The following is a 14,433-nucleotide window of genomic DNA, read 5'->3' as shown; positions in this document are numbered from 1 at the left end:
ATTTGAAAGGTTCAAAATCCAACAATTATGAAATTTTACCATGATGCCCCCTTCAAAATAAAAGTCTGAAAAACTAGAGAGAAATTAATTATGCATATGAAAATTTCTCAGGATGACTAGGCTAATGACTTAAATAAAAATTTCAAAACAAGAGGCATAAAAGGGACTCTAAAACCTTCCAGAAAATAATGCAAAAACAAATAACAAAACACAATCAAAGGAAAGGGAATCATAACAGCATTTGGAATTTTCATCAGCCAGATTGGACACTAAAAGACCAAGGATGATGCCTTCCAACTTCCCAGGGAAAATGATTTTTAGCCTTGTACTCTATTCTCACCCAAACTACCAGTCAAGCAGGAAGGGTAAAATAAAGATATTTTCAGACAGCTAATAATTCAGAAGTTTACTACCTATTTCCCTTCCCCCTTCTTGGGAGGTTACTGGAGGCACATTTCAGCAGAATAAATGAGAGAGGTAGACATGGTATAGAAAACTGGGGGTTCAATGTGGAAGATTTACTAAGAAGTTCCAGGGCAGCAGCTGTGGGGCAGGATTGGAGAGCAAGAGCCCATGGCAGAGAATAAGGTTAGAGAGTTGGGAGCAGGTCGTTTCCAAGAAGAATAAAAATCGAACTACAGACTATATGGTATCTTTGAATGTTTGGGGATATTTTATTACTAGGCATTCCCCAGCTCTGTTGAACCATTTAGTAAATGATTGTTTTAGGCACATAGAAAACCAAGCAAAACTAAAAGCAATTACCAACTCCAAAACAAACTAAAGGTAGTATACCACTGAAATAATAGTATATTCTTTGGCTCAGTAATGACTAATATTTATATAATCATAATGATGTAAACACTGTTGATATAACCAAAAGTTTTTGGAAGACAGGGAATATAAAGGATGATGCTTTGGAAAACAGTACCAAGCTTCTTCAAAAAGTTAAAAATAGAGCTATCCTATGACTCAGCAATTGCACTACTGGGTATCTACCCAAAAGATACAGATGCACATGTACCCCAATGTTCATAGCAGCAATGTCCACAACAGCCAAACTATGGAAGGAGCCGAGATGCCCTTCAACACAGACAAATGGATAAAGAAGTTGTAGTCCATATATACAATGTTCATCAGAAAGGATGAATACCCATAATTTGCATCTACATAGATGGAACTGGAGGGGATTATCTAAGTGAAATAAGTCAAGCAGAGAAAGACAATTGGCATATGGTTTCACTTATATGTGGAACATAAGGAATAGCATGGAGGACATTAGGAGAAGGAAGGGAAAAATGAAGGGGGGGGATCAGAGGGAGACAAACCATGAGAGACTATGGACTCTGGGAAACAAACTGAGGGTTTCAGAGGGGAGGGGGGTTGGATGGGTTAGCCTCGTGATGGGTATTAAGGAGGGCACGTATTGCAATGAGCACTGGGTGTTATACACAAACAATGAATCATGGAATACTACATCAAAAACTAATGAAGTACTATACGGTGACTAACATAACATAACATAAAAAAAAGCAGGATGATGCTAAAAGCCTCAAACCCAGCTCCTCAATAGGTCATATTTCAAATGGATATATCAATATATAGCAGTATAAAAATATTACTTTAACACATGGAGCTAAGTAATAGAATTTATAGCAAAAAGTTAAATGAGATTAGAACTGTATATAGAAAAGGATGGAGAGAGGTGAGGGGCAGGGAACTGCTGATTTTTAATGTCCTTTGGTTTTGTTTGAGTATTTAATTGTATATTTGTACCACTTCACTTTTTAAAAATCAACATTATAAAAAGATGTTTAGATGTTCTAAGAAAAAAAAAAGAATTGAAAATAACAGAAGTGAATCAAAAGATATAACTGAAAAAAGCTGTATGCTTAAAAAAAAATGGGTATAGAGAGCAAAGCAAAAATAAAGTAAGTTCACCCTTAAATACGTCATGGAAATTTTTTTTAATTAACAAGTTTTAAAAGAATCCCAAATCTCCAGGCATATATATATATATATATATGTCACTATGGAACTTTTTGAAGTTAAAGGCTATGATCCAGTAATTTAGTATTGAGACAAATTCTTGTTCCATTCATAAACGCAACTGATACATATTTTTAGTCAAACTTTAGTGTTCAGAGCTGAAATACTAGCTACCTATGTAAGCATTCTTAAAAGAAATTGCTTGAAATTTTCAGAGTCCAAAGATGACTTAAAATTAACCTGAACCAAATAGACGTATTATAATATATATATAAAATATTCCTGCTTCACTGTGGGAAAATCAAAAGGCAAAATAAAAGATTAATTTTAAGATTCCTGAGGGGAATGACTCCCTAAACAAATTTTACCAAAATGATAACAAAACCATGTGGGGGAGTTTCTGTCATCTTTCCCTGGAACATCTGGCTGAAACTTCAAAGCAAACAATGCCATTATTAAGCTTTATCTCTTGTAATGGGAAGAACCCTGTGGTTAGACTAAGAAATCCCCAGGGACCACATCCACACTTACTGAAGTCCAACTAAAATTGATTTTCAATTCTTTAAAAAAACAAAACAGCAAACTATCACATGGTGAATATTTTTTTCTTTATCTTGTCTGTATTTTCTAAATCTTCCTTAACAATGAGAATGTATTTTATTTAGGAAAGAAAGAAAATGTAGATTATGAAGAAAAATTCCAGAAATAGAAATAAGCGTATACTGAAAAAAAAGTGGAATTTTATACCACTGTAAAAATATTGCTCAATTAATAGTATTCATTTAAATATTTAGAGATAATTACTATGTGTCAGGCACTGGGGATACAGCATATATATGTGTTCCCTGCTTTCCTGAAACTTTCAGTCTAGAGGGGGAGACAGGTGTTTAATACATACTTATGAAAACTGTTAATCAAAGTTTAAAATTCAATTAATACTTGCCATTAATGTCTGTGTGTTCAATGATAAAGAACTATTTACGGTGGTAATCTTGATTCTATTTTTATTTAATTCATTTACCTTTGGTGTATGGACTGTGAAAAAATGGGCACCACACCTACCCTAGGGATAACTGAGAGATGGATTTGAAATGTTGGAAAACATGCGAAGATTCCAATGTTTAGTTGCTCTAATAAGTAAGAGGTTATTTGGCTGTCCTGGTGATTATTTTTTACTTAACATAGAAATTCACAGAAACCATATTACCACTCTGAACTTCAGATTATTCTTCTATAAAATATAAGTAATATCTTTCTCATACTGCTTATATAAGGACTAAATAAAAACATCCATATCTGGTAGCAAGTACAATGCTAGAAACTTTACATAGCTTATATCATTTATTTCTTATAATAATTAATGAAGCTGTTATTATTTCCAACTTGCAGATAAGGGAAATGAGGTTTCCAATGATTAAAAAAATTACAAGTTGTACACAGGGTCAGAGATGAAGTTAGGACATGAAAATAAGTCCTGATCCCAGATCCTATTCTCTTTCCACTAAACCTTTCCTTATCTCATGGCTATTTAGATTTTAAAAGAATATCTTCACAGATAATTACATAATCCAGCAGATGAGGCTCTGTTGGTGGAATAGTTGAGATCATGACATGCAAATGAATGTCTGCCAGAAGTAGGTGAAACTGCTTGGGAAAAGGGGAACTGACTGGATATTTAAGTCCCCCTCAGACCTAAGACTCTATGTGTCAGTGTGGTTATTTATTTATTTATTTATTTATTTATTTATTTATTTATTTATTTATACTTTCATATATATATATATATATATATATATATAACCACTTCTCGCATCTACTGCAAAGTTCCTTTTTTTTTGTTAAGATTTTATTTACTTATTTGAGAGCGAGAGAGTGAGTACAAGTGGTGGGGAGGTGGCAGAGGGAAAGGGAGAAGCTGACTCCCCACTGAGCAGGGAGCCCAACATACGGGGCTGGGTCCCAGGACCCCAGGATCATGACCTGAGACAAAGGCAGATGCTTAACCAACTGAACCACACAAGCACCCCTGCAAAGTTCCTTCTAAAAAGCCAAAAACAGTACCAGTTGCCAAAAAAAAATATCTTGCATTTGTTTCTAATGCAGGTGGTTGAAATTTGAGTTGTGCTGAAATACAATAGCAATTTATGTGTTGGAAAGCTCCCACGTCTGTCAAAACATGTTAGGCACTGCATCAACAGCAGGCTGCTTAAACTGTCACAAAGAATTTCTTAGCTATTTGCAAACTGTTTGGAAGTATGAAAGGGAAAAGTGTAAACAATTCATGAAATTTACAAAACTGTTTCAGCATCTTGGAAATACAGCTATTTTTAAACTCATGTGTCTTTTAAAATTAAAGCATAATAAAAATGCTTAATTTAAAATACCTAGATTTCAAATCCTCAGAAGGTTAAAGCTGGGCTTGAAGTCAGGGTAACTATTTTATGTTGTCTTCCCACTGCAATGAATTTGGGAAGAAAGCAAAGATCATGACTATCATTCTTCCCTTTAGAAACTTTGCTCCTCAGAACAATTTATTTTTGGTTCAGCCCACAAAAAAAAAACAATAGTACCAGTTTACATTCAAAAAGATTTCCTCTTACTCCCAAACCTTCTTCCTTTTTTTTTTAATTTATTTTTTTTAAGTAGGCTCCAAGCCCAACATGGGGCTTGAACTCAAGACCATGCCAGGCACCCCTCCCAAACTTTCTTCTTATCAAACCAGCTCTGCCAAACAAAGAACGAAGGGCACTGTTCCCCTCCCTTCCTGGCTCAATACAATCACTTTGCTCTTAGGATTTCTTGAGTGTGTTAAAATCTAGCTGGAAAGCAAGTAAGCTGATTAAGACCAAAGAACAGTAGAAAAATTTCTTTTGGACAATCTACTTCTGCCTCCAATGTAAAATCTGGTTCTAAAATTAGGAACTCTAATCCTGGTTTTCTGTCTTTTTAAAGTCATTACACAGTTCAGTGTCTCAGTTTCTCTATCTCTAAAATAAAGATGGTGATATTTGTGTATTCTATAACTTACATAGGAGCAGAAAATATCTGTATAATGCATTTTCTAAATCTCTTTAGGATAAAAGGATGACTTATGCAAATCATCATCATCAACATTATTAGACAAAAGAATAAAACAGGTTTAATTCATTTTCATTTTGATATTTAGTTTATCTAATTTTAAATTAAAAAGAAAAGATGTTCTGAAACCACTAATTATTAAATGTCAGATGCCAATCCATTCACTTGGATATCTTTTGTGCATGTATGTCTGGTTGCAGACAGAAGCAGTTTGTGTGTGTGTGTTTGTGTGCACACGCACGTACACATGCTTTAATTCTAAATGGCACAAAGAAATAAAGTCATCTGGGAGGATCCACATGATAGCATCTTCACCAGAGTTCTTTGGAATCCATGTGTTGGTCAGGACCCTGTCTACCTACCTTCTGCTGTAACCTGACCCTGGATCCTGTGACTTGCTGTATTTACTATCTGAACTTAGCTATACTTCCAGGTGTATTTTGTGTGGCTAGTTTCTAATCTAGATTACTAAACAAATAAATCATTCTCTGAGACACAATTGAGTTTTCAAGGTGATGAAAACAAGGGCAGAGGCTAGGTTTTATATTCATCTCCTATCTCCCTTCAACACCTAATACAATGCCTGGCATTCAATAAATGTTTGTTGAAAGGAAATTAAATACTAAACAGAGGTTGAGATTGTGAGAATGGAGAGGAGACATGGTGGTTGTTGCAACTGAGGATGGGGCCCAGAATCCCAACTAGGAAAACTGCTTTTGTATTCATTTAATTTCTATTTGTGAGACTGAAGATCGACTGATAGACAACTTAGGAGCAGAGTGCAACCAAAGAGAGATCTTCTTTGCTTATTACATTAGGAAGAAATTAAAAACCACTGAGACTTCCCTGACAGATTCTGATTACGGAGATTCCCAGACAAAGAATGTGGGGTGCAGTGTCTTCCTGTGAGTCCCAAATCCCTGATATTTATCAAAGCTGCACCTTCAAAATTCCCTTCACTCCCACCACTATTACCTCCTGTTACTGCTAATCACACTATCATCAAAGAAAAAAAAAGAAAGAAAGAAAAAAGAAAAAGAAAATCAGAAAGGGTCCAGGGTTGCTAATCTATACAAAAGTCCTGAACAATCCAAATACAGTTAATACTATGTTTTATTAAATTGAACCCTCCCTTACCAGAGTGATAAAAAGGGATAGGATCTATAAGACTGAATTTTACACACCACTATTCAAACTAATCCTGCCTGTGGTTCAGGGAACAAAGAATTCTGCAACAGGGAAAACAGGGGTCCTGCTTTTTATTCCCTAACTCTCCTGTTCTTGCTGGTCAAAGAAAAAGCCATTAATCTAATATTCTGCACCGTATTCAGAGCCACAGTATCATAAAGCAATTGGTGGTCTGGCCAGCTAGCTATTAAAAAACAGTCTTCCTAGCTTTAGAATCTCCTCCCTTATACAGAGTAACCACAGAGAAAGCATCAGCTAAAGGTAGTAACTGGGCTGAGAGGCCTTCTATTCTGGACTTCTGGCTTAGTCTTGAATTTAACTAAAGCTCTTTGAGGAGTTTTAATACTTTCTTTTTTTTTTTTAAAGATTTATTTATTTGACAGAGAGAGAGACAGCGAGAGCAGGAACACAAGCAGTGGGAGTGGGAGAGGGAGAAGCAGGCTTCCCGCGGAGCAGGGAGCCCGATGCGGGGTTCAATCCCAGGACCCTGGGATCATGACCTGAGCCGAAGGCAGACGCTTAACGACTGAGCCACCCAGGTGCCCCAAGTTTTAATACTTTCAAATGTGAATTTTCTCTCTCCTGTGAAGCTATCCCAATTAGTTCTATTTTAACTTGATGGGCATTAAATCATTTCTGTAAGATTTATAATAAATCCTTCTAACTCAAAGCAAGATCAAAATTTTTCCCCTGATATTGAATGTTAATGACATGTACAAAAGAGTACAATGGGAATAGTTATGGTTTGTTATACAGAAAAATATCTGGGTTATTCTGGATAAATTTTTCAGACATTATTATCTAAGGCTTTCTAAAAATGTATTTTAATTTATTTAATGGCAGTCCTCTACTATTCACCACTCAGCTGCCTGGCTCTCTAGGTTAAGTGTAATAGAGCACAAATTAATCTTTGGTAAATTAGCAAGTATTGTGATGTGCTAAGGTACAGAAGCAGAGGCAGGAGGTATGAATGAATATGATATAGATCAGAGAGCCAAGAGGTAATGACCCCAAAGAGAGAACCAAGAATGTGGTACCTTTTTTCCCCATCAATTCATTAATGATTATTTACCCTCAAGATGCTTTTATAGCTGTGTGTAAGGTTCAAGTATGAGTTCTGGACAGAGGAAGAATGAATAAAAGAGAAGGAGGAGGGGAGAGAAAAAATGAATTACATAGTACTCATTATGTAGTGAAAGTTTAGGAAAGACAGTTTTAGACAGTTTAGTGAAAGACCATTCTGTCCAAGGGAAATGTAAGTAAAAAAAAAAACCGAAGTAAGAAAAGCAGAGTGGAGCCAGATCAGACAGGAAGGATATCTAGTGGTACACTACTATTTAAGAACAAAGGCTGTAAGGATTTCAAGTGGAATGATGGTAGAGAAATTTTAAAGGAAGGAATAATTTCAGAAAGAGAAATACTACAAGAAAAGAATATATCAGATTTTTAATGGATTGGATTGCTGGAAGGACAAATGATAACATGGAAAAGTCAGAGTAATGTGTCAAGACAGAAGAAGGATGCCATTACCAGGAAGATAAAAGTCCAACATACAAATGTGAGCCCAGCACCCAAGTAGATGTTGGAGAAAGATCACAGGCATATCTATAATAGGAGATCACCTGCCTACCAGTGAGAAATGAGAATCCACACTCATTAAGGGAATATAAAGAGAATATAAATAGAATATACAGAGAATATAAAGAGAATAGCAGAGATTAAGGGGTGGGTTCCATAACTGACTAGTTTTGTTCTTTTCTTGATCACTTCTATTTACCCTCTTTGTTGTTCATTTTTCAAACATTGACTGATCAGTTAGATTCTATGGAGCACCGGAAAATCATTGGTGAAATAGGAATGGTCTTAGACTTCAAGGAATTCCCCGTAGAGTGAGGAAGACAAACATGAGCAGGTCATTGCTAATGAGTCCACGAGACACAACACCGAGTCCAGCAGAAAAGGCTGAGGAAAGGCTTTCCGGAGGAAGTGAAGGCAAATCGAGCATTAAGGAAGGAATAAGAGTCCTGAGGAAGAGGAATAAGGTTACAGAATGGATGGGAGCAGGGCTGCTCAGGAAGAGAAAACAATATAATGAAGCACAAAGTATAAAATATCCAGGGTTTATGTAGGGGAGGATGTATTTATAGAGCAGGGAGAATTACAAGCAATTTAATGTTCTTGAAGTTTTGAGTCAGGAAGTGGAAGCATACAATCATGGAGGGTTTTATATGCCAGTTTAAGAAACTTAAACTGTAACCTCTGGGATAAATATATCACTACAGTATGAATAAGTGGGGGCAAAATAAGAGCAAAGAAATTAGCTAAGAGATGAGAGCTGACACTAAAGTAGGAGTAAGGAGAAGACTGAGAACAGGAATGCATCCAGGAAATATTTAAGAGGTAAAATGCATGAATCTTACTAGTAGTAGGACATGGAAACCTGAAAAAGTTAAGGATTGCTACAGATTTCCAGGTTAAATGACTATTTAATGTCCATATAATTAACTGAGACAAAGAATGCAGAAGAAGCAGCAGGTTGTATTGGTGTTTTGTTAGGATGATGGGGGCAAAACATGCCAAGTTTAGTCTTGGATGTTTTGACTTTCATGCAACCTGTCAGAATTCTAGTTCCACATTTTATTTTTTATTTTTTTAAGATTTTATTTATTTATTTGACAGAGAGAGACACAGCGAGAGAGGGAACACAAGCAGGGGGAGCGGGAGAGGGAGAAGCAGGCTTCCTGTTGAGCAGGGAGCCCAATGTGGGGCTCGATCCCAGGACCCTGAGATCATGACCTGAGCCGAAGGCAGATGCCCAATGACTGAGCCACCCAGGCGCCCCTAGTTCCACATTTTAATGCATGGCTAAAATTCAGGCAAGAGTCAGTGCTGGCTATATAAATCATCAGTAAACAAATGATGGATAAACATAAAATTCAAGGGATAGAATTTCAGAAAGAATTTAATTTTCTACTTTATAGGTAAGATCTACATTGTTTCTTTTTATTCATGATCCTGGTTGCTTTTGGCCTCAGGGGAAAAAACATCATATTTATTTTCCTTTTTGGGGGAATAACAGAAGAATAAATAAAATTCTACAGAGTAAGCATGTCATATGAGAAGTGTGAAGACAGAAACATGGGACACCAAAATTCATGGACATCTAGAAAAAGAACAGACTAGAGAGAGGCAAAAAAGCAACTGTTAAGAGAACAGGAAGTGGTTTTTAACTTTATTTTTACATTCACAAGATGATCAATAATACTTTTCATGCCTTGCTTATTCTTCACCCTCTACACTGATATATTTTTAAATGCAAGTCAATATACTATGTGCTGTAATGCTTAGATACAAGGAACCGTAGGAAACACAAGTTAAATGATGGAGATTTATCTGTGCTGATTCCCATGGCATTTCTCCATGAAGAATCTAGTAGCTATTCTTCAAGCACAGATTCTGTGATTTTTTGCTGCTTTCTCTCCAATAAACTCAATATCTTTCTCAGGCATTACAGTCATTATGCAAAGTGTATGGATGGTTCTTTCACTGCTAAGTGTAAGTTATTAAATATTTACTAAGTGCTGATCCAATCTAACCATGGCACAGTCTGCGTCTACAGAAAATTAATCTAAGGAAGATGTGTATGCCATCTCCTAGGTGAGCTCAGGAAACTTATTACAAGGTCACAGAACTTTTTTACTGGTAATGGTCTGCAGACAAAACATTCATATATTTGTAAATATTTTCATCAATATTTGGATATTTTGAACATATGTTCAAATGTTAGTAGGTAAGGGAATGGATCATTTGTTAAAATTTATAATGACTTCTAGTATGTAGATTCTGAACTTTTGCTAAGTTAGAAGATTTTTTTACTGAATCCAAGTTCATCCACCATTCATGTTTGTCACCCCCACTTAGTGTCTGACACAGTGTTTTGTAAATGACAGACACTCCACCAGCTGTAGATGCTGTTATTACTGAATTATTTTCAGGGACAGTGCTTCCTCTATCTTACTTCTGGTTTATAAGATCCAGGTTCCAAGTTTTATAATTTTTTTTCACCATATTTATAGTATTCTTATCCCTTAAATTAGCTGTTATACTAATTCAAATATTGATCATTCCTCGTTTACTTAAGCATTGCTTCATAACCTGGGGAAGCACTTGCTGAAAGAGACTTGACTGCGGATCTCTTGTTGTACTCCAGGATTTTATCAGTTACGCTGTTGAGCAGTTGTCTTCCCTGGTCTCAGAAATATATGCAATCTGGGCGCCTGGGTGGCTCAGTTGGTTAAGCGACTGCCTTCGGCTCAGGTCATGATCCTGGAGTCCCTGGATCGAGTCCCGCATCGGGCTCCCTGCTCGGCAGCGAGCTTGCTTCTTCCTCTGACCCTCCCCCCTCTCATGTGCTCGCGCTCTCTCTCTCTCTCATTCTGTCTCAAATAAATAAATAAAATCTTTAAAAAAAAAAAAAAGAAAGAAATACATGCAATCTACCAATAATATGACCCAATTTTATTAGGGAAAAGGGAATATTTGTTTTATTTTCTTCCAGTCTCTGTGAAAACTCTTTCTTCTTTCTATTATTTTCCTTGTTTATCAACATCCTTACTCATCCAAGGGTTGGTCTCTGTACCCTATCTATTTTCTAATCCTGACTTTTTGACATTGTATTCTTACATAAAGGCTTCATAAATATTTTCTAAGTGATAGTAATTCTTAAGATAACTTGCACTCAGTGGACAACAGCCTATATTTTAGGGTGGAGGCAATGTACCGCTACTGTTTTTCTGTTCTGGTATTTCCTGATAGAATGAAAAAGAGTACAGAGAACAGTAAAGAGAGACTGTTAACTCTCGCGAGCTGAGTGGAGATGTGAGAAGGGAGAGAAGTGATAGGTGACGTTTTCAGAGGGGATAAAGAAGAGAACCCAAGTGCTACTGAAAATGAGCCCACATGTCATCTTTCCTGTATGTGCCTTAGATTTGCTTTACATTTAAACAATGTTTTGTAACTTTCAAGGTTTCTTAATGTACACTTTCTTGTTCTGGCTACTAAAAGTACAATGTTGCATAAAATAGAATAATATGGTACTGATCTAAATACCCGCTGATATATTATTTTTTTCCTAATGAAGTTTCTTTACATATAAAAATAATTTTGCTTGGTTTGAGGAGTTAAAAATCTGCTCTGAGCTTAAGTGCCAGCTCTAAAATAGAAGGATGCACCTACATTCAACATGGTAGACAACTGGCTGTCATTGACTATGATGTTAATGCCTTTTTTGTTGAAGTCATAAACCAGTATAAGTTTTGAGACATTTTCTGATGGCACTTAGGGAAATGTTAACATTACCTTTGCTTTTAGCATACAGATCTTTGTTTGCATTAGGAACCGAATAATAGAAAGAGAGAGACAGCACAAAGCAAATAACATTATTTGGAATCACTTCTACATGGCAATCAAAGTCTTATTTTTCAAATTGGCATAGACTTATTTTAAGCTAAGAAAACCTCTATTGAAGTTTATTGAAACAGAACACCTAAAACTAATGTTTCTTATGAGATAATGCAAGAAACACTTGGGAGTATGTGGAGGAAGTTTTCTGAATTTGGGAAGGAGTGTTAGCTGTTATGAACTGAAACAAATCTGAAACTATAAATTCTGATTCCCCTTTCAATATCTTCCACTGTAGGTCACATCACAACCCTGGCTCAATGTTTCTTTTTAAAAATTGGCCAAAAATGAATATAAAAATTTAACTGAAACATATAGTCCTTTATAGATGTTATTTTTTCAAGTAATGTTTAGGAATACCTGGGTTAATTTATGGCCGAGAACTAAAACACAAATAAGAAAAAAAAATGCATTTTTATATTTTATAAGTAATAAAACCAAAACTGATGAGTTAAATTACAGTGTCAGCCACATAACCCATCATACCTGGAACCAGAAATATAATGCATCAAACTTTTATTCTTTCTTCCTCTAGGGGAATTTAGTGGGAATGCGTTTCTTCAGAAGCAAAAGACACTGTTAAAAGAAACATCCTTATCTCTTGGGTCTCACTTCCAAGATGACCAAGAAAAGAAGGAATAATGGTCATGCCAAAAAGGGCCGCGGCCACGTGCAGCCTATTCACTGCACCAAATGCACCCATTGTGTGCCCAAGGACAAGGCCATTAAGAAGTTCATTATTCAGAACATAGCAGAGGTCACCGCCATCAGAGACATTTCCGAAGCGATTGTCTTCGACCCTATGTGCTTCCCAAGCTGTATGTGAAACTACATTATTGTGTGAATTGTGCCATTCACAGCAAGGTAGTGAGGAATTGCTCTCATGAAGCAGGGAAGGACCGAATACCCCCACCCCGATTTAGACCAGCAGGTGCTGCCCCATGACCTCCACCAAAGCCTATGTAAGGAGCTAAGTCCTTAAGGACAAAAGAAAAGCTGTTCTCCAGGAAAAAAAAAAAATGGCGATTATACTTCAAAAAAAAAAGAAAGAAAAGAAAAGAAACATTCTTAGGATAATGGTCATGTCTTCTCCAAACATAGATGTCTCTGAAGAGCATCTTTGGCGTGGAGGAGTGAGATGGTGACAGGCAGTGGATGATTCTTTATGGTACTCTGGAATCTAAGGGGCACAATGACAAAGTTCTTTAGACACCAGCTACTGCTGTTATGGGTGTGCATCACAGCAACAGTATTAGTAACAGCCACATGAACAATGTCACCCACTGTGCAGCCTTCTTATGTGAAAACAATGATAGGGAACACACTGTAAAAATTCAAATATGTTGAATGTCCATTTACTGGCTATTTCTTAGATTGTCTCAGATTGTATTTTCTGAATGAGTAGCTATTCCAAAAGAAAAGAGAAAGGAAGGAAGGAAGGGGGGAGGGAGGGAGGGAAGAAAGAAAGGAGGGAAATAAGGAAAGAAAGAAAGAGGGCCAACCTTGTAAAATTGCATCAATATTTTGGACTGGTATCATAAGAAATAAGCAGAATTGGTTATTATGAAGAAATCAGAATAGAAATCCTGGATGCCATTTCTCTTTATGTCTAGTATGGACAAAACAAACATATTCAGACAAACAGACAGTTGGGCTGTGAGGACCATGGAAATTATCACCAGTTTATAGAGCCCCAGAAATGAAAACTAAATAAAAAGTGTGAGGTAGAGAGAAAGCAATGTAACCCCTGGAAAAGGAAAATAAGCCCTATGAGAACTGGCAAGAGCTAAATTTGTCATTGCAGGGAGTCAAGCAGACATTCATCTCTTTAATAAATATGTATTAAGCACTCCCTACATGCCAGAGACTGTTCTAATGTTAGGAATACAGAAGTGAACCCTACAAAGTCATTGTTCTTAGAAGCTTAATGTAATGGGGAAAGCCCAATGTAAACTAGGTCAATAAATAAATATACAATATGTTATTAGTCATTTTGGGGCCCCTGGGTGGCTCAGTCACTCAGGCGTCTGACTTTTGGTTTTGGGAAAGGTCATGATCTCAGGGTCATGAGAGACTGGGTCCCACGCTGGGCTCCATGCTCAGTGTAGAGTCTGCTTGAGATTCTCTCTCTCTCCCTCTGCCCCTCCCCTGCTCATGCTCGCTCACATGTGTGCTCTCTCACTCTCTCTCAAATAGATAAATAAAATCTTTTAAAAATATACATATATATTACTAGTCATTTTAAGTGTTATGAAGAAAAATAGATTAATGAGTTAGAGTAGTAACTATTCTAAGGCATATTCTAAGTGAAATAATTCAAAAGGTCTCTTTAAGGAAATTATATTGGAGATAGACCTACATGAAATGAAGAAGGGACCCATGCAAAGATGCAGGGGAAGAGCATTTCAAAAAGAGGAAAGAGCAAATCTACACCCCTAAGGCAAGAAAGAGTGTAGTAGGAGACGACATCAAAGATGTAGACAGGGACAGATAATGGAGGCATCCGTCATTTATTTTTCCCACTACATGTGGGAATCAGGGAACCCATGGATTATATATGCTTCCAGCTGTCAACTTAACCATTTCCTATTTTTGCTGCTTGATAAAGAAAAGAGTGCCTTAATTTGGTCTCCCCTAAAAGAAGACCCTAAGAAGAGGACTCAGCTTATTTGGGGGATGATCTCAGGCAACAGAAGTGAAAGCAGAAAGAAATGGGAA

The 14,433-nt window shown here is 36.5% G+C and overlaps 1 pseudogene; it reads left to right on the top strand.

The window, feature by feature from the left end:
* Positions 1-12,334: 12,334 nt before the first annotated feature.
* On the top strand, positions 12,335-12,681 carry LOC110582522 (annotated as a pseudogene).
* Positions 12,682-14,433: the final 1,752 nt, after the last annotated feature.

Source organism: Neomonachus schauinslandi, chromosome 1 (genome assembly GCF_002201575.2).
Source record: "Neomonachus schauinslandi chromosome 1, ASM220157v2, whole genome shotgun sequence".
Classification (NCBI taxonomy): Eukaryota; Metazoa; Chordata; class Mammalia; order Carnivora; family Phocidae; genus Neomonachus; species Neomonachus schauinslandi.
Note: the sequence above shows the minus strand (reverse complement) of the source record. Positions and strands in the feature narration are given on the sequence as shown.